General features: G+C 42.9%; 1 protein-coding gene and 1 pseudogene across 2 annotated transcripts in view; both read right to left on the bottom strand.

Moving 5' to 3' along the window:
• The window catches only part of SWAP70 (switching B cell complex subunit SWAP70), a 135,012-nt gene that overhangs the window by 90,006 nt on the left and 24,649 nt on the right, over positions 1-20,357 (bottom strand). The gene's annotated exons all lie outside the window — the stretch shown is intronic.
• On the bottom strand, positions 2,335-3,068 carry LOC125125384 (40S ribosomal protein S4, X isoform-like; annotated as a pseudogene).

Raw genomic sequence — 20,357 nt, forward strand, 5'->3', positions numbered from 1 at the left:
AATTTTTGCTTTTTACATAGTTCTTTGGCTTATTTCTGTTTCCTGTATATATTCTTCCCTCATTATACTGAGAGAAATAGATACTTATACTTTATGCTCTTGGGGAAGGGGAAATTCCTCCCTTTGCCCCTCTTGAATTCCTGTGGGACTAATGATAAAATTGACACAAAACAGGTTAACAGGCAAAAAAAATAAATTTTAAATCATACACATGGAGGTCCCATAGGAATGGGATCTAAGAAGTGGCCAAAGCAGGCAACTTTTATACATTTTAGATGAAACCAAATAAATTTGAGAGGAATTGACAGGTCAAAGAAACTTGGTTTGGGATGCTCAGTTAGTGAAGAATCTAATTGGTCTTGGAGTAGTCAATTAAAGAAGTAACTAGGTTTGTTTATATAACCTTCCTGGTCTGAATGCTTCACCGCTGGTAATAAGGGTGTCCTTCTACCTCCAGAGGCAGGAAGTGTACCTATCACATAGGAGATTTAGTTTCTCCTTTAGGGGGACAGAGGGGAGGATCAGAGTGTCCCTCTTTACATTGGCTCATCCTTAAGTAACTTTACTTCAAAATCATCTACATGCCCTTGAGGCACATTTTGGGGTAGCTTGCCCTGAACCCCAGAAATGCACAAAATATACTTACTACAAGAAACAAAGCAGCCAAAAATACTAAAACTTAACTTCGAAAAATTTAAAAGAATTTAAAAATTTTTTTATATTTAGCCTCCTTTTGTGTTATAATTACCTTTTTATGTAGTTTTTAAAAATGTTTCACTTTGACTCATGGACTTTACAAATGTTATAATTAACTGTTATTACTGGAGTTCCTGTCATGGCTCAGGGGTTAATGAACCTGACTGGCATCCATGAGGACTCGGGTGCGATCCCTGGCCTTGCTCAGTGGGTTAAGGATCCGGTGTTGCCATGAGCTGTGGTGTAGGTCGCAGACATGGCTTGGATCTGGCGTTGCTGTGGCTGTGGCGTAGGCTGATGGCTACAGCTCCAACTGGACCTCTAGCCTGGGAACCTCCACGTGCCCCAGGTGTGGCGCTAAAAGACCAAAAAAACAACAAACAAACAAACCTGTTATTATTATTATTATTCTGCTTTTTTGTCTCACCCTTGGCATATGGAAGTTCCCAGATCAGAGATCAATTCTGAGCTTCAGCTGTGACCTATGCCTTAGCTGTGGCAACACCAAATCCTTCGCCTACTGCACCAGGCTGGGAATAACATCCTCATCTCAGCAGTGACCTGAGCCACCACTCAACCCTGAACTGAAGCAGGAACTCCTCTTATACTTTTTTGATGTTCAAAAGAATCACAAGATGGCCAGTGAGAATCCTGTTTATATTGGCTTCATTGTCCAATCAGCATTATTTCAAATATTTTTGGAGGCATCCCTTTCTTGGATGTTACAAGCCTCTCCTCGTTTTTTGCTGCTCCAATACTTGAAATTGGTACACTTTATTGGGTTTTTTTGGGGGGAGAGGTTCTTTTTTTTTTTTTTTTTTTTTTTTTAGGGCTGAACCCTCTGCATATGGAAATTCCTGGGCTGGGGTCAAATCAGAGCTGCAGGTGCCAGCATATACCACAGCCATAGCAAGGCCAGATCTGAGCCATGTCTGACCTACACCACAGCTCAGGACAAAGCCGGATCTTTAACCCACTGAGTGAGGCCTCATCCTCATGGATACTAGTCAGGTTCTTAACCCGAGAGCCACAATGGGAATTCCTGGAATTGGTTATACTTTAAAAAGACTTTTTTTTTTTTTTTTTTAAAAGGAGCTTAGTAGAATCCAAAATCTAGATGTTGGGTGTACAGATCAATTAGGTAGTGAACGAAGTTGTTTCCACAAGTGACAAACCTGAAGAATATTTTTCTAAGTCCCCATCAGTTTTCTTTCTAAGTCCCCATTAAATCCTTTCTTTTTTACCCAACTCTAAATTAGTCTAATGTAAAAACATAGTTATTTAATATGCCATATACTTCCTTAAATTTTTTTTAATGTAGTAATTTTTTTTCTTTTTGTCTTTTTGCCTTTTCTAGGGCTGCACCTATGGCATGTGGAGGTTCAGTCGGAGCTATAGCCACCAGACTACGCCACAGCCACAGCAGCACCAGATCCGATCCAAGTCTGCGACCTACACCACAGCTCAAGGCAACGTTGGATCCTTAACCTACTGAGAGAAGCCAGGGATCAAACCTGCGACCTCATGGTTCCTATTTGGATTCGTTAAACACTGAGCCATGACAGGAACTCCATAATGCAATAATCTTTCATTAACTAAGTATAAAGACTTTTCCAATCATGTCACCTACAGATCATTTTATCCACTGCTCTATTTGGCTGCCAGTCTCTTGTCTCTCTCCTCATCAATGGTAAGGCGGATACCCTTTCACGGGGAAGAGAGATCCATGGTTTGTTGCCTTTGCTGATAACGAAAATGTTGGAGAGCTGGGTGGCGAAGCTGTTGCCATTGGCATCTTTCACATGGACTACATCGAAAGAACCAGGATGTCTCTCCCTGTTGGTGATCACACCAATTCTTCCCAGGTTAGCACCTCCAGTCACCATGCACAGGGTACCAGTATCAAATTTGATGAAATCAGTCATCTTGCCAGTCTCCAATTTGAATGGTGTCATTCACCTTGATGAGGGGATCAGGGTAGTGGATGGTATGGGTGACCAGGTGAGGGATTCCTTTTGTGCCCACAAACATCCTTCTCACTTTGCATTAACTTGTACTTGGCCTCCTCAGGTGTAATACGATGAATGGCAAAACGACCCTTGGTGTCACAGATCAGATGGAAATTCTCTCCAGTCTTCTCAATGCTGATGATATCCCTAAAACCAGCAGGGTAGGTTATATCAGTGTGGACCTTGCGTTTATCTTAATGAAACGCTGCATGCAGATCTTCTTTACTTCATCTCCTGTAAGGGCATACTTAAGTCTGTTCCTTAGGAAAATAATGAGGGGGAGACATTCCCTCAGCTTGTGGGGACCGATGGATGGGGAGCAAACACACCAGTCAGTTTATCCAGCATCCAATGCTTTGGAGCTGCTACTAGCTCCAGATGTTTCTTGGGACAAGATGTTTCTTGGAACCACAAGCTATGGTTGCGCTAGGTACAAAAAGAGCTACTTCCTTAATTTTTTACCCCCTCACCAAATCTATGATTACAACCTCTTCTCTTTTATAATCTTTATTTTAATCATCTATCACCATTCAGAAGTCTCTTCACTGATGCAAACTTGTTTGCATTCTTTTTTTGGCCCAAAAAACTGTAAAAAGATTTCCTTTCTCTTTTTTTTTCTTTCTTTTTACAGCCTCACCTGCAGCATATGGAAGTTCCTGGGCTAGGGGTTGAATCGGCGCTACAGCTGAAGCCTATGCCTCAGCCATAGCCACAGCCAAGATGCATCTGTGACCTATACTGGAACTTGTGGCAACTCCGGATCCTTAACCCACTGAGTGAGGCCAGGGATGGAACCTGCATCCTCATGGAGACAATGTCGAGACTCCAGGAAAGCTTTTTTTATCCGTTAATATCTATAGCTTGGCTATTTATAAATGACCTGTGTTTTGCTTCAATTTTAACCTTTTGGGGGGAAGATTCTAAGTATAAATATGAGACAAATGAATAGTTTAGTGTAATAAGCAAATAAAACTTGGTAACAAAATTTCCTGGTGGCTCAGGGGGTTAAGAACCTGGCATTGTCACTGCAGCAGCTCAGATTGCTGCTGTGGCGCTGGTCTGATCCCTGGCCCGGGAACTTCCGCATGCTGTGAGCAAGGCCAACAACAATAACAAAAACTGGGTAACAAAGCAAATCTGATATATGAGTTGTTATTGTGATAGTAAGATAATTAAGCACATATGGAGAAGTTTTCATAAACAGTTTTAATTATATACCTGAAGATAGTATGTCAATGGTTTGTTGGTAGGAGAGATGAGGAAAGACTGGAAATGTGAGAAGGAGCAAGAAGCTACTCTGAGAACCCACTGAACAGTTCTGGAGTGGTCCTCAGCAGCGCCCACATGGCATGACCTCCTTAAGTCATCAGGAGGAAGGGCAACCTCCACCCAACTCAGAGTCCACGAGGGGAAGAGCCCACTTGCATGATCATTATTAGATTCTCAGTGCCTGACACAATACTTGATTCAGAGAAGATGCTCAACACTTATTTGCAGAAGGAAGAAAGGAAGAAGGAAAGGAAGGAATGGAGGAAGAAAGGAAGGGAGCAAATCCTTAATATATAAGGCACGTTTATATTTCCAATCATTCCAAAGGCAGTACAACCAAGCATATAATACAAGCATACCTCAGAGATACTGTGGGTTGGGTTCCAGATCACCACAATAAAGAATATATTGCAATAAATATGGCAGCAAAGTGAGTCGCATGAATGTTTTGGTTTCCCAGTGCGTAGAAAAGTGATGTAGACACTATACTGTAGTCTATTAAGTGTGCAACATTCTTATGTCTAAAAAACATACTTGCATTGACTGCAAAATTCTTTATCGCTAAGAATTGCTAACCATCCCTCGAGACTTCAGTGAGGCATAATCTTTCTTCAATGGTGATATCAAAGATCACTGTTCACAGATCATCATGCAAATATAATAATAATGAAAAAATTTGAAGTATTGTGAGGATCATTGAAATGTGACACAGAGACATGAAGTAAGCAAATGCTGCGGGGAAAATGGTGCCGATAGACTCGCTCAACACAAGGTTGCCACAGACCTTGAACTTGTAAAAAGTGCAATATCAGTGAAGCGCAGACAAAGCAAAGTACAATAAGATGAGGTATATCTGTACTAAGCACAACTTTAAAATACATAATTTCAGGAAATCCCCTGTAAAATGTATAGGCATGACAAGTGCCACTGATGGAGAGAATACGTTTAATGATTAAAAGTGTCTCAGTCTCCACATAGCGTATCATTCCATTTGTATGAAACGTCCAGAACAGGCAAATCCTTAGAAACAGAAAACAGACTGGTGTTGCCTGGGGCTTGGAGGAGGGGGGGAGATAGGGAGTGACTCCTAGTGGGTTCCCTAGTGGAATGATGAAAATGCTCTAATTTTTTTTTTTTTTTGTATTTTTAGGGCTGCACCTGAGGCATATGGAGGTTCCCAGGCTGGGGTCTAATTGGAGCTTTAGCTGCTGGCCTAAGCCACAGCCACAGCAATGCCAAATCCAAGCCGCATCTGCGACCTACACCACAGCTCACAGCAATACCGGATCCTTAACCCACTGAGCGAGGGCCAGGGATGGAACCTGCGACCTCATGGTTCCTAGTTGGATTCATTTCCACTGTGCCACGATGGGAACTCCAAAATGCTCTAAAATTTATTGTGGTGATGGTAGCCCAACTCTGAGTAAACTAAAAGCTATTGAATTACATCCTTTAAATGATGAACAGTATGGTATGTCAATATTATCTCAAAGGTGTTATAAAAGATGGGAGGACTGCCTGATGCACATCAGCTCAGATTTATAAGGTGCCACCAAATCTTCTGCTCCAGCCAAGAAGCAATTATAAGTAACCCCAACCTATATAAATTACCTACAACCTCGGCCAGTATGAAATAGCGTTATTTTAATTTGGAGTCTAGAAAAGCTACAGTAACCCTAGAAAAGTATTCAAGTAAATATTACTTCTTAGTAGAGAGGTAATGAAAAAGAAATTAAATCCTTGGTTTTAATATTTTAATGGACTTAATGTAATGATTTTATCTTCGGGTTTCTGTCTGCTATTTGGTACGCTGGGATGTTTGAAATGTGTGAGGAATCAGTCTTATTGGATTTGTGATTATAGTTTGGATTGTTTATGGGAACTTAAGTAAGTCATGTGGGAGTTCCCATCATGGCTCAGCAGTTAACGAACCGGATTAGCATCCATGAAGACATGGGTTCAATCCCTGGCCTCGCTCAGTGGGTTAAGGATCTGGCATTTCTGTGAGCTGTGGTGTAGGTCACAGATGCGGCTCCACTCTGGCATTGCTGTGGCTCTGGCATAGGCTGACGACTATAGGCCCAATTCAACCCCTAGCATGGGAACCTCCATATGCTTGGGTGCGGCCCTGAAAGACACACAAAAATTTTTTTAAAAAAGTAAGTAATGTGATCATCATAATGGCACATTGCACTCTGAAATAATTAGTCAAAGCCAACTGGTGGTCCCATTCTCCTTGCCAGTGATGGGCTTAGGAATAGGCACATGACACAACTCTGGCCAATGAGATGGGAGTTGAAGCCTACTCTGGGGCTTGGGGGAGAGGTTTCCACAGTCCCCCCAAAGAGAAACAAGAGTCCTACTTCCTCTGAATTTTTGCATCTGGATATGATAATATCAATGCAGCAGCGACAGTGCGACAAGCCTGAGGGTGCTGCTGGTACCGCAGAATCAAGAGAATCAGCCCACGTCAGGGCTTCATGTTATGTAAGATAATACATTTCCTTACTGTTTAAGCCATTTTGAGTCAGGGCTTTCTGTTATTTTTACTCCCAAAGAAACAATTTATAACAGGATTGAAATGTAAAACTGCAGTTTAAGAAAACCTTTTTAATGTATTAGTTTTGTTTTTGTTTTTTTGTCTTTTTTGCCATTTCTTGGGCCGCTCCCATGGCATATGGAGGTTCCCAGGCTAGGGGTCTAACTGGAGCTGTAGCCACCGGTCTACACCAGAGCCACAGCAAGGCGGTGGTGTGATCTACACTACAGCTCACGGCAACGCTGGATCCTTAACCCACTGAGCAAGGCCAGAGATCGAACCAGCAACCTCATGGTTCCCAGTCGATTTATTAACCACTGAGCCACAACGGGAACTCCTTAATGTATTAGTTTTTTGATGAGGCATATCAATTGGATGAGCATCTAGTGAAGTCAGCCATACAATGAGACACCAACATCAAATGCTTTCACTGACATGTGGAATCTGAAAAAAGGACAGACTGAACTTCTTTGCAGAACAGATGCTGACTCACAGACATTGAAAAACTTATGGTCCTTCAGAGGAGACAGTTTGGGAAGGTGGAGGGGATGTGCTTGGGTTGTGGGATGGAAATCCTGTGAAATTGGATTGTGATGATCATTATACAACTACAGATGTGATAAATTCATTTGAGTAATAAAAATAATAAATAAATAAATTGGATGAGCATCGGTTAGACTGGAAGTTGTAGAGAATGTTCCTCTGCACAGACAAAAGCCCTCCTGGACTTTGAGGAACCTAGAAACAGAGTGGTGAGGTGAATTTCAAAGAGAGGTTCATACTCTTAACTTCATGTGAGAGCCCACCTGTAACATGATATTTGTCATCACCTGTGGCATTTATTACAAAGTCAGGAAAGACATACCTGTAGGAATCATAAACATTGGCTTCTGCTGGAGAAAGAGAGCTAGAGTGCTCCAAGGAACAGATCATCAGCAGCTGTGCTCTCTATCAATGACCAAAGGGGACTTTATAAGCCAGGAGCCCCCAGTTCAAATGCCTTCAGAACCCAGACAGGGTCCACACATAAAGGAAACTGAAGGGGAGTGAAGCAGGAGGAAATGGTGGTCCATCTACAGGGACCCACAGAGACCAGGTGATGACACTATGAAGAAATGAAGCTTAAGTGTTGCCAGATCTTCCCTCTTTCAAGAAGAGCCAGAAACCTGGATCAGGTAAATCATGTGATGCTGTAGATTAGGGTAACCTACTCAACTTAAACAAAACAACAGGGGGCCAAAGAGAATACATCTACAGGCTGTCTGTGGTCTGCAGGCTGCCAGTTTGCAACCTCAGTGCATAGGTTAGAGCACATCCAGAGAGTGGACATTTGTCAAGTTTGCAAACCTTTCCCTCCTACAGGTGCTTCTTAGACACTTAGATTTGGGGCCACATAGCTGAAAAGATGTAATTCATAGCAATAGCCCAGCAAGAAGGATTAGCTGCCAAATGCACACACAGAGTTTAACAAAATAATCAGTTGTATGGGACTGGTTAGTGTCATCTGCTTAAATGGCAATGATAGATGTGCAATTTTCATTTCAGTCCTTGCTATTAGAGCCAAGTTGCCTGTATGTCATTGGCTACCAACATGATCAGTTCTACTAAATTCTTTTGCCATGTTCCCAGGCTTTATACATTAGGATCAATTATTCATTTGCAACCGAAAAATTAAAAGCGAGGGAGAGAGACTGAGATCACTGGTCCAAACAAGACATGGGTCTCCAGAGATCTTGCCAAACCTCTTTGAAGCTTCCCAGGAGAGCCTGGTCTTTGGGAGTCCCACAACAAATATCCCCTGGTTTCTTAAAGATAAGAGTAAAACCCGAGACCTGTGGATGTTTCTGACTCATAGAAAAATCTGCTCATTTTCATGGGTTTCTTTGTGTGTTATTTTTAAATGATTGTGATATGACACATGGCAGCAGGAGGAACTTAGGCTAGATATTAAGAACAATTTCCTGACTCACAGACTGTGAAACATTAGGGCAGGTTACAAATGAGGAAGTAGAAGCTCCCTCTATGCAGGACTTTTCCGCTACGGTAAACGCCTGATTCTGTTGGTCAGATGCTATCACTGGTGAGGTGGAAGGTGGCGTTTGTGTAATGTGTCTACCTCACCCTGCTCTGCACTCTTCATAACAGCTGCCATTTAAAAGGGTCAACCTGGGAGTTCCCGTCGTGGCGCAGTGGTTAACGAATCCGACTAGGAACCATGAGGTTGCGGGTTCGGTCCCTGCCCTTGCTCAGTGGCTTAACGATCCGGCGTTGCCGTGAGCTGTGGTGTAGGTTGCAGACGCGGCTCGGATCCCACGTTGCTGTGGCTCTCGCGTAGGCCGGTGGCTACAGCTCCGATTAGACCCCTAGCCTGGGAACCTCCATATGCCGTGGGAGTGGCCCAAGAAATAGCAACAACAACAACAACTACAACAACAAAAGACAAAAAAGACAAAAAAAAAAAGAAGCTGAAGAGATGATTAAAAAATAAATAAATAAATAAAAGGGTCAACTTGATCACTATCCTCGGTCCTTCTTCTTATCAAATCCTCAGGGAAACCCAATAAGATAAACTATCCCCATTTTACAGATGAGGAAACCGAATGTCAGAGAAATGAAATAACTCGCTCAAGTGCATGCCGTTAATAAATGGCAGAACTAGGATTAGAAGCCACCTCTGTGTAGCTGCCAAGACCAGGCCCTTTCCCTAAGGTCATGCTGCTGCAGGTGGCTGGGCAGAGCACCTGTGGCTACCTGTGGGGAAGAGAGGCCAAACAGCAGGTTCAGGCAAGGAGAGCATTATGCTAAAAAGTTATTGAGAACATGGCTGAGCCCTGAAGAGGAAGCCAGTGTCAGGAAGAGAGAAGAAATGCCAACTGGGGAAGTGACAGAGACACAAAGGGGAGGTCAGGTAAAGGGATATCCTTCCAGAAATGAATGTGCACTGACTTGGATAGTCCAGGAAGTGCAAATAGTGAATAGGGAGTTCCTTTTAAGCCACACCCAGCTCGGACTGTCAGGCTTGCCAAGGAGCAGGCTGGAGGCTCCTGACCCGCCCAGCTCAGATTTTCCTGTAGTGACTCCTGACCTAACTGTGCCCTTGGACAATTTTCTTTCCCTCTCCCTCACTGGCCCCCCAGCAATTTTCTGTGATATACAGGAGCGGAAACACTGTTTCCGACAACACTGAAATTAGGTCCAGTGCTTATGTCCATGTTCAGAATACCTGTAATCATGTAACTTTCCTTCTCTAAAAAACATATTCCTGTTGTTTCTCCCCTGCTAGTGCCCAGGTTCCTGGATTAGCATCATTGCTACAACAAAAGAGAGTGGAGGTGGAAAATTAGTGGGCCTCTACAGCCTCCATATATTATGTGTTAAGCCACATCACCTTGCCTACTTAACACTCATGGCTGAAAAGAGTTAGTGTCTTTATTACAAAATCAGCCAAAAAGCAGGTCCAGGCCAACTCTGGGGCAGGGGTCACCTGTAGACTATTTCAAGAGGTGTTCTGTATCCTCCATCCCCTCTTTTTTTTAGTGTCACGCCCATGGTATGCTGAAGTTCCTGGGCCAGGTATCGAACCTGAATCACAGCAGCAACTCAAGCTACAGCAAAGACAACACCGGATCCTTAACCTGCTGCAACACCAGGGAACTCCCATCCTCTTTTTTAAGAATTTATTTCCTAAACTCCAGTATGGCCTCAGTAGCTCCAGTCTCTGTGTTCAGATAGGAAATCTAAGGAAATGAATACAACCTTGGAGATACAGGAGACCAGATTCGCTTTCATTAAACTCAAAGCTTCTTGGAACTTCAGGCCTCAAGAAGTGAGAGGGCACACTTTACTGAAGCCCAATCCCCCATAGTGAAGGCAGGAAGAGAAAAATAAACCAGAAATCAAATAAGTAAATAAATAAACAAACCAGAAGGACTTTTCTCTAGAGAGCCTTAGGTTGACCAGGTCAACAAATAATGCAAGGACAAACCTTCCTGAAATTATTTCTCACCCCACCCCCCACCATGAAAAAAAGGTAGGGCTGACTTACCTATGACTGCAGCAAAAGGGTAAAGTTCTCCCAAGCTTTCAAGAGTTTAGCCTAGGGATTAGCACAATTCTGGGGAATGCTTTATATTTTAGGCTCATTCAGTTATTCCACAGTCATTTATTGAGTACTTTCTATTTTCTGGGTGCTGAGTTGGAAGTATTAAAATGTTGCATAGATGACTAGGACTCAGACGCTGCTCTCTATTGAGCACTTCAAAAGAAAAAAAACCATCATGAAAGCCAAAGAAGCAGGTCTTCAAAGAACCTAGATGCCAAAATCCCACTTGCACAAAGTGGGAAGCAGACAAAAGGAAGCTCTGTCTGTGGTATGAAGGCACGGAGCCGCTGTGAGGGGGACCCAGAAGCAGTGCGGGTAGACGGCTCATGGCAATAGTGGAGATAAAGCATGAACTTGATGACTGTAATAAAATAGTGGAGATAAAGCATGAACTTGATGACTGTAATAAAATAAAGTGCTACATGCCACAAGAAAGATAAAACCAAAGAATAATCATCATTTGTATTTGAATGGGACTTTCTGAAGTCACTTTCCCTATATCATTTGATTGTTAGCACATTTGTGGTGGACATCTGCTGTTATCATCAGCATCATTTCCCCCTTCTGATAAGTGTATCCTAACTTCTCATTGAAGAACCTCCACCCACCCACTCCGATCCCATGTGCTGTCAGGGCTGCACCCCAGGGTCTGCAGTAGAATAGTTTCCTGGGCTCTAGCCAATCCAAGCATCAATTTCTCCTGGCCGTAGTGACCACCTCAGGGATGGAAACATGACCTGCTGAAAGCAATGAGAATTTAGTTGGGACTTCTGAGAAAGAGATTCTCAAGTTTGTTTGCTGAATTTGATACACAAAGACTATGAGTCCTGGGATTCCTGCCAGTCATCATGCCACTCTTTGAACCTGAGCTGAAGCACAACAGAGCAAAAGGCAGAGCTGAAAGGAGAAGAAATATAGAGTCTTGATTATACATTGTTTTACTCATTTATTTATTATCTTTTTAGGGCTGCACCCACAGCATATGTAAGTTCCGAGGCTAAGGGTTAAATCAGAGCTGCAGCTGACAGCCTACACCATAGCCACAGCAATGCCAGATCTGAGCCGCATCTGTGACCTACACCACAGCTTGAGGCACTGCCAGATCCTTAACCCACTGAGCAAGGCCAGGGATCAACCCACATCCTCATGGATACTAGTTGGGTTCATTACTGTTGGGCCACAACAGAAACTCCTTGATTATATCATTTAAGCTTTGACTTCGCCCATGCCTGAAGCCATCTCTGCCTCTAGACTTTTCACCTATAAGAACCAATAAATGCCATCTGATAATAGAAGCCAATTTGGGTTGGGTTTTCTGTCACTCAAAAACAAAGGAGTCCTGGAGTTCCCTGCTGGCTAAGTAGATTAAGGATCCAGCATTGTCACTGGTGTGAGGTGGGTTTGATCCCTGACCTGGGAACTTCCACATGCTACAGATGCCAAGAAAAAAAAAAAAAAAGCAAAAGAGTCATAAAAGAAACTTTAGCTCCATGGGGTAGATATTTCCATCTCTGTTTTATATAAGCAAAACTGAGGCTCAGAAAGGTAAAAAGAGATAGCTAAGGAGTAGCAGAGCCAGGTTCTGATATCAATTCAGTCCTTTATACCACAGATGCCTCCCTTAGTGACAGAAATCCAGAGGAAGGACAGATAACTTTAGGCTAAAGATTAGCCAGTTCTTTGTAGGAGCACCACTTGAGCTAGACTTTGAAAGACAGGTCGGGCCCTGAATAGCCAAAGCAATCCTGAGGAAAAAAACAGAGCTAGAGGAATCAGGCTCCCTCCCTGACTTTAGATCATACTACAAAGCTACAGTCATCAAAACACTATGATACTGGCACAAATACAGAAATGAAAGACCAATGGAAAAGGATAGAAAGCCCAGAGATAAACCCAGGCACCTATGGTTAATTAATCCATAACAAAGGAGACCAAAATATGCAATAGAAAAAAAAGACAGTCTCTTCAATAAGTGGTGCTGGGAAAACTGGACAGCTACATGTAAAAGAATGAAATTAGAATATTCTCTAAGAGTCCCCATTAGTTAAGAACCCAACTAGTATCCATGAGGATGCGGATTCAATCCTTGGCCTTGTTCAGTGGGTTAAGGATCTGGCATGGCTACAAGCTATGGGATAGGTCACGAATGTGGCTCAGATCTGGGTGGCTGTGGCATAGGCTGGCAGCTGAAGCTCCAATTTGACCCCTAGCCTGGGAAATTCCATATGCTGCAGGTTCAGCCCTAAAAAGAAGGGGGGGGGTGGGGGGGGAGGGAACATTTTCTAAGACCATGTACACAAATAAACTCAAAATGGATTGAAAACCCAAATGTAAGGCCAGATACTGTAAAACTCTTGGAGGAAAACATAGGCAGAACACTCTCTGATATAAAGAGCAGCAATATCTTTTTGGATCCACCTCCTAGAGTAATAAAAATAAAAACAAAAATAAGAAAATAGGACCTAATTAAACTTAAAAGCTTTTGAACAGCAAAGGAAACCATAAACATGGGATAGAACATGATGAAAGATGAAAGAATGTATATGTATGTATGACTGGGTCGCTTTGCTGTACCACAGAAATTGGCACAATATTGTAAATCAACTATAGCTCAATAAAATTTTTTTAAAGAAATAAAAAAGGATAACAGGAAACAGAGTTAGGAATGTATTTAGGATCAGAATGTTTGAGGAATAATCTGTAAAGATACAGAATTACTATGCTAAACACCCAAAACTGGAGCTCCCATAGAGGCTCAGCAGTAACGAACCTGACTAGTATCCATGAGGATGTGAGTCTGATCCCTGGCCTAGCTGAGTGGTTAAGGATCTGGCATTGCTATGAGCTGTGGTGTAGGTTGCAGATGTGGCTTGGATCTGGCTTTGCTGTGGCTGTGGTGTATCTCTGTATCTCTGATTTGACCCCTAGCCTGGGAACTTCCACAAGCCTTGGGTTCAGCCCTAAAAAGAAGAAAAACAGAAACAAAAAACACCTGAAACTAACATAATATTGTAAATCAACTATACTTCAATTTTTAAAGAAAGAATGTTTGGGGAACTTGAACTTATCCTAAAGGTCAGAAATTCCCAAACCCCACTGTACTAAACATTGGCTTCAATTGACTGAAGGTCAATTTGGGCCAACTTAGTGGTACCAGATCTTGGAGATGAGGTTTATTTATTTATTTTTTAAAATTTTTTTTTGTCTTTTTGCCAATTCTTGGGCCGCTCCCGCAGCATATGGGAGGTTCCCAGGCTAGGGGTCTAATCAGAGCTGTAGCCGCCGGCCTACGCCAGAGCCACAGCAACACAGGATCCGAGCCGCGTCTGCAACCTACACCACAGCTCACGGCAACGCCAGATCCTTAACCCACTGAGCAAGGCCAGGGATTGAACCCGCAACCTCATGGTTCCTAGTTGGATTCGTTAACCACTGCACCACGACGGGAACTCCCCCGGAGATGAGGTTTATTGACACAGGTAAGTCAACCCAAAAGAACCCAGTGAGGAGTTCCCACTGTGGTGCAGTAGGTTAAAGATCCAGATTATCTTGGTGCAGGCACCGCTTTGATCCCCAGCCTGGCACAGTGGGTTAAAGTATCCAGCGCCACTGCTGCTGTGGTGTAGGTCACAGCTCCAGCTTGGATTAGATCCCTGGCCCAGGTATTTCCATATGCTGCAGATGCAGCTGAAAAAGAAAAAGAAAAAAAAGAAAAAGAACTAGTGAGGAGAAAGAGTCAAATTCTTGGCTTTGAGTTCCAAAACAGTGTCTTGAGACCAAGACAAGCTGACAGAACTGAGGCAGGACTCACTGTTTACACAAAGAAAAATGCAGGATCATTTTTTCTCAAGATGCACCTGAGAGTGAGAGCAAGAAAGGGGAATTCCCAGATGCTAGAAATGAAAAGGGAACCCAAAGTTAACATGGCAAATAGAATGTAAAGTTCAGGCAGGACATGTCTTAGAGATCAAGGACGGGATTTTTTTTTTTTTTTTACTTTTTTAAATTTTCTTGGTCTTTTCAGAGCCATACCCACAGCAAATGGAAGTTCCCAGGCTAGGGGGTGATTCAGAGCTATAGCTGCTGGCCACAGCCACAGTCACAGTCACGCCAGATCTGAGCTGTGTCTGCAACCTATACCACAGCTCCCAGCAATGCTGGATCCTTAACCCACTGAGTGAGGCCAGGGATCAAACCTGCATCCCCATGGATACTACTTGGGTTTATTACCTCTGAGACATGTCGAGAACTCCAAAGATGGGATTTTAATGTTGTTGTGACAACAGAAAATGAGGCCTTAAGTCCTGACAAGAGCTGGAATTGGAATAGAGGTATTACCTACTCTCCACAGGAAGACAGAACAACTCTGCTTACCAGCCTGGGGAAGGAGCAAGAAAGTCTGCCATTGGCAGAAAAAAAAGAAGAATCATTGATGATAAACTGAAACCCCAAGCTTGTCCTTGGTGTGGGACTTGAATTCACACTATCCATCAGGTGTGGGTCACAAAATATAAATAAATTCATAATATAATAAAATCAAAATATAAATAAATTCATACCTAGACATCATGGTAAATTGGAAAACATCAAACATAAGAAAAAAAACAAACAAACTGGAGTTCCCCCATGGCTCAGCAGGTTAAGGATCCAGTGTTGTCACTCCTGTGGCTCTGGTTATAGCTGTGGTGCAAGTGTAAGAGTTCGATTCTTGGCCTGTTAACTTCCACATGCCAGAGATGTGGCCAAAACAAAATAAAAATCTTAGGAGTTCCCATAGTGGCTCAGTGGTTAATGAAACCAACCAGCATTCATGAGATTTCGTGTTCAATCCCTGGCCTCGCTCAGTGTGTTAAGGATCCCAAGCTGCTGTGGCTGTGGCTCTGGCTCTGGCATAGGCCAGTGGCTACAGCTCTGATAGGACTCCTAGCTGGGACCCTCCATGTACCTCAGGTGCAGCTCTAAAAAAAGACAAAATGACAAAAAACAAAGCAAAACAAACGAAGCAAAAATCTTAAAAGCAACCTATGGAAAAAGAGAGACTACTTACAAAAGATGAATAGGCTTTAGCAAGCCATCATCAACAGCAATAAATGCTGGAAGACAAAAGTATCTTAAAACTGTGGATCTTCTGAGCTACAAAGGACAATGAAAAGGGGAATTGGTAGAATTCCGGGTAGCCAAAAGAGGGTTTTGAAAACAGAGCAGGCAGTTGTGTCAAAAGCTGCCAAAGAGCCAAGTATGATTAGGACAGAGAAACATCCACTGGATGTGGCAACCTGGACATCATCAGTGGCTTTGACTTTGTGGTTTTAGTAGAGGTGTGGGGGACAGAAAGCAGGTGTGAGGAGACTGATGTCAATACAAGGAAGTGAGTGTTTATCTCCAAAAACCCCTTCACTTCAACCATACAGCCAGCCATGACATTTAAAATATAAAAATGATTCTTTAAAAAGATATAGCTGGGAGTTCCCGTCGTGGCTCAGCAGTAAATGAATCCGACAGTATCCATGAGGATGTGGATTTGATCCCTGGCCTCGCTCAGTGGGTTAGTGATCTGGCGCTGCCATGAGCTGTGGTGTAGGTTCCAGATGCAGCTCGGATCCCAAGTTGTTGTGGCTGTGGCAGAGGCCGGTGGCTGTAGCTCCGATTCGACCCCTAGCCTGGGAACTTCCATATGCCGCAGGTGCGATCCTAAAAAAAAAAAGGTATACCTGGACTCTTACATATTTTCATGAGCCAGAAATGAAACAGAAACACAGTAAGATCAGTGGGGCCAGTGTCTCGCACGTGTGGGCTCCAAGTCTGGAAGCTAGACCTTGGTAGCTGGGTGAGCATCTAGCTCCTTATAGGCATAAAGTACTCACCTCAGTGTGGGAGACTGAAACTCACAGCTTGCTCTCAGAGGCTGATGCAGGCTCCACTGCTTGTGAAAAGAAGCTGAAGAAAACAGCTGTCAATCTGTGGATTCTTAATCAGAACCTGAGGAGATGAGGACACCTTGCTACCAGGAATTGGCAAGTTGTCTACTGGTCCATGACTAGATACACCATATTCCTTATATGTGGAGATGGAGGACTGTAATCCACAGCCCTGACTCTTGGGTGAGATCCAGAGGGCCAGAGGGTAGCATACAGAGAAGGAATGAGAGAAAGTAGAAGAGAAATCAAACAAAAATCTTCTGAATGGATGCATCTTTATGTATAACTGAATCACTCTGTTGTACAGCCGAAATTACTACAACGTTGTGTATCAACTATACTTCAATAAAACTTAAACAAAAATTTTTTTTTCTCACTCAAAAAGAGCTTGCAGGAGTTCTCACTGTGGCACAGTGGGTGAAGAACCGGAGTGGCTTGGGTAGTTACAGAGGCTCAGGTTTGATCCCCAGCCAGGCACAGTGGGTTAAAGGAATTGGCACCACAGCAGCTGCTGTGGCTCAGATGCAGTCCCTGGCCCAGGAACTTCCATACGCCTGAATGTGGTCATTAAGAAACAAAACAAAACAAAAACAAACAAACAAGAAACAGTGGGGGGGGGCTTGCAAACCGTAATGCCAAACCATATGAAAGAACCTACTCTGTGAGAAAGATGGCTTTTGAAATTAACAATCAGATCAGAAATTTTCTCAAATTTCCACTGGAAATTCGTAAAAGAGTATAGAAAGACTTTAAAATAGGATATTGAAAATGTTCATAGATGAATGCACACCTCCCATTTCAAAAGGAAATTAGTAAGCAAAAATAGAGTGACACAAAACAATAACCAAGTAGAAATCCTTGAAATGAAAAATACCCTAATTGAAATCTAAAAGGCTGTAACAGAAGAAACTTCAGACTGAAAACGCTCAAAGAGTAAATTAGAATTGGAAGAGAGAACTCAGGAGCTCACATAGAGCCTGGGATAAACAGAAAGAAACAGTAGTTAAAACATGGAGAACAGATTAAAAAGTTTATATAATAGGTGTTCCTGAGAAAGAAATGGCAGGAAAGAAATGGCAGAAAAAGCAATATATGAAAAGTGTTGGGGAGTTCCTGTCGTGGCTTAGCAGAAACAAATCCGACTAGGAACCATGAGGTTGTGGGTTCGATCCCTGGCCTCGCTCAGTGGGTTAAGGATCCAGCATTGCCATGAGCTGTGGTGTAGGTCGCAGACACGATTCCGATCTGGCGTTGCTGTGGCTGTGGCTTAGGCTGGCAGCTACAGCTCCAATTAGACCCCTAGCCTGGGAACCTCCATATGCTGCAGGTGTGGCCCTAAAAGGACAACAGACATTAAAAAAGGAAGGAAGGAAGGAAGGAAGGAAGGAAGAAAGAAAGAAAGGAGAGAGAAAGAAAGAAAAAAAGAAAGAAAGGAAGGAAGGAAGGAAGGAAAAAAGTACTGGGGTTCTTTTTTCTCCAGAACTGAAGAAAAAGCCTTAGGAATGAAAGAAACTTAGACTTAGTCAAATTAGTATTCAAGTGTTAGGGAAGGTAAAATCTCAGAATGTTAAAAACTAAGACATTCTTACCACTCACAGGCCCTTCCTAATGAACAACTGGATTTTGATTCTAACAGGTACATTTGGTCACATTTTAACAATTCAGAGACTTTATCTCTGAAATCATGATGCATATTATAATCAATTGGCAATTTTTAATTTTAGCTTTGTTTTCTCTTTTTTAAAAATGCCTAGTTTTTTGTTTGTTTGTTTGTTTGTTTGCTTTTTAACTTTAGGGCCACACCTGCAGCATATGGAGGTTCCCAGGCTAGGGGTCAAATTGGAGCTGTAGCTGCTAGCCTATGCCACAGCCACAGCAACGCAAGATCCAAGCCATGCCTGTGACCTACACCACAGCTCACGGCAACACTGGATCCTTAACCTACTGAGCAAGGTCAGGGGTTGAACCTGTGTCCTCCTGGATACTAGTCAGATTCATTTCCACTGAGCCAAGACAAGAACTCCAAAAGTCTAAAATTTTATTTGCTTAGTTGTCTATGTCCTTACCCTGACGTGTCTTCAAGCGTTCCATCAATTGTGTAAATCTTCTCTCAAGCGTAGTTTAGGCAGGCTATCTATCGGATCTCCTTGAACTTTCCCCCGGAGCCTTCTGACTTCTTCCAGAATGAGCTGGCTGTCCTCTAAGCCTGCAGAATCATTTTAATCTTGGATCCTCCACCATCATCTTAGGGATTTCCTTCACCTCTCGTGATGAAGACCAGATCTTGTGGTTCCCATTCATCCTCCCTCGTGTTTTATGCCCTTGTTTTAGTGGAGCAGATTCTCCTGTTGTGTCCCAAGAGTACAATGGAAGTAACATTTTTTTGACTTGGCATGTCTAAAAATATTTTTTCTACCTTCTTTTGATAGCTTGGTAGGGTTAGAATTCTAAGTTGAAAATTATTTTTTCTCAGTAATTTGAAGGCATTCTTCTATTACCTCCTGGCTTCCCATAAGAAAGGTGAGAATTCAGATGCCTTCTGATTTTTTTTTTTTTGGCTTTTCAGGGCCTCACCCATGGCATATGGAAGTTCCCAGGCTAGGGACTGAATTGGAGCTGCAGCTGCCAGCCTACACCACAGCCACAGCAACTTGGGACCTGAGCCACCTCTGCAGCCTACACTACAGCTCACGGCAACACCAGATCCTTAACCCAGTGAGTGAGGCCAGGGATCGAACCCGAATCCTCATGGATACTAGTTGGTTCATTTACCACTGAGCCATAATGCAAATTCCTAGATGACTTCTGATTTTTTGAGGCTTGTAGAAAACTGTTCTTTCTCTCTGAAAAGTTTTAGGTATTTCCTTGTCCACACTGCTGTGAAATTTGTCCATAGAGTACTAATTTTTATTGACTCTGCTAAACTTTTAGTGGGCTCTTTCATACTTTATGATGGGACCTTCATTCCAGCTCAAAGTCCAAAGCCTCATCTCCTGTTGCCATAACAACATTAACATTCGCATCTTGGTACCTGAAACCTATCCTGTCCCAGCTTTGTTGTTGGTTGTCGTTGTTGTTGTTGTTGTTGTTGTTGTTTTTTTTTTGTCTTTTTGCCTTTTCTAGGGCTGTTACCATGGCATATGGAGGTTCCCAGGCTAGGGTCGAATCAGAGCTGTAGCCAACAGTCTACACCAGCGCCACAGCAATGTGGGATCCAAGCTGCATCTGCAACCTACACTACAGCTCACAGCAACGCCAGATCCTTAACCCACTGAGAAAGCACAGGGATTAAACCCGAAATCTCATGGTTCCCAGTCAGATTCGTTAACCACTGAGCCACGACAGGAACTCCTCCTGTCCCAGCTTTGAATTCTGCTCACCATACTAGCATTGGGCTCCTTTTTGATTTCTGCCTCCTGGAAATGTCCCTTTCTTGCTTTTAAGCTACCTTGATGATATCATCCTGTCTCATAGCCTTAAATACAATCTATACACTGACTTAAAAATTATATATCCACACCAGGCCTCTCCAAACCCATATATTGAACTGCTCCTTGATATCTCACTCGTATATTCAATAGAAGTCTCAAATTCAAAAATGACAGGTTGGAACTCCTGACAATCTCTTTAACCCTGCCCCTCCCTCAGTCTTCTCAGTAAAAGGCATCCTTCCAATTGCTCAACCTGAAAACCTCAGAGTGACACTCCATTCTTTCTCACACTTGCATACAATGTCATCAAATCCTCTCACAACATATCCACAAACCAGGAGTTCCCGCGTGCCTCAGCAGGTTAAGAACCAGACATAGTCTCTGTGAGGATGT

The sequence above is a fragment of the Phacochoerus africanus genome, chromosome 4, assembly GCF_016906955.1.
Source record: "Phacochoerus africanus isolate WHEZ1 chromosome 4, ROS_Pafr_v1, whole genome shotgun sequence".
NCBI lineage: Eukaryota > Metazoa > Chordata > Mammalia > Artiodactyla > Suidae > Phacochoerus > Phacochoerus africanus.